Source organism: Parus major, chromosome 13, assembly GCF_001522545.3.
Source record: "Parus major isolate Abel chromosome 13, Parus_major1.1, whole genome shotgun sequence".
NCBI classification, from domain to species: domain Eukaryota; kingdom Metazoa; phylum Chordata; class Aves; order Passeriformes; family Paridae; genus Parus; species Parus major.
In genome coordinates, this window is record NC_031782.1 from 15,586,901 (window position 1) to 15,587,920 (window position 1,020).

The 1,020-nt window shown below is 48.7% G+C and overlaps 1 long non-coding RNA gene across 1 annotated transcript in view; it reads right to left on the minus strand.

The window, feature by feature from the left end:
- Nucleotides 1-439, minus strand: part of LOC107210579 — an 11,891-nt gene extending 11,452 nt beyond the window's left edge. The window contains exon 1 of the long non-coding RNA XR_004499350.1: nucleotides 176-439. This is a non-coding gene — a long non-coding RNA (uncharacterized LOC107210579). The remainder of the gene's footprint in view (nucleotides 1-175) is intronic.
- Nucleotides 440-1,020: the final 581 nt, after the last annotated feature.

Below are 1,020 nucleotides of genomic sequence, written 5' to 3' on the forward strand. Positions count from 1 at the left end.
CCCCTCTCCCTGGGCATTCCATCCCCTCTCCCTGGCTATTCCAGCCCCTCTCCCTGGGTGTTCCAGCCCCTCTCCAGCCGCACATCCCGCCCTGGCTCCCCAAAATCCACATCCGAGCTCTCCCTCGGCGCATCCCGCATCCCCCCAGCCCATCCTCCCTCCCCCCCGCGCTGACCTTTTTATTTTCTGCGTCAGGAACATAAAATGGAGACTGCAGGGAAAGGGAATATTTCCCTAAAATGGCTGAGGGAGAAGCAGGATTTGCACAGCAGTGCGTGAGCACCCTCTGCTGCTGGATGGGCCTGGAGCTCTCCAGCCCTGCTCCAGCCCCACCGGCTCCAGCCAGAAAAAAACCCCCAAATTTTCCTAACTGGGTGATTAAAATTCTTGTGATAGCCAAAATATTTGATTAAAAAGCTTCAGCAGCCTCGTGACCCCCAGAGCTCTCCTGCTTGCCTCTCCCTGCTGATTATTTTACACTTGTATTTTCCTTGCTGTGGTACCTTCAAAATCCTCAAAAAAATAACAGTATTTTGTATTAAAACCTGAATATTTCATTCACACAGCTCCTAAAAATTATTTCCAGCGCCACACACGATGATAGAATTTTCCAGGTTTGAAAAAACCCACGAAATTTCATTTATTTGAAGTTCCACATTCGGATAAGCTCCCAAAACTTGGTGTTTTCTCTCATGGGATGGAAAAAAGGGTTAAAGATGGATACGAGGGGTCACCTGAAATGGGGTGACCGCGTGTGGTCCCTTGGAAAGGTTTAGGGATAAAAGGGAACATCCCTGAATATCCAGCTCTTAAGCCAGGATTGTGTCAGTGAAGGGCCAAATCCTGCTGGGTCTGAGGCTGAAATTCTCTTTACTTAAAATTTTTCAGCAGCCTCGTCACCCCCTGAGCTCCCCTGCTCGCCTCTCCCTCCCCTTTTACACTTCTGTTTTCCTTACATTTAAAACCCTCAGGAAAAGGAGAGTATTTTGTATTAAATCCAGCGTATGTCACACCCACAGC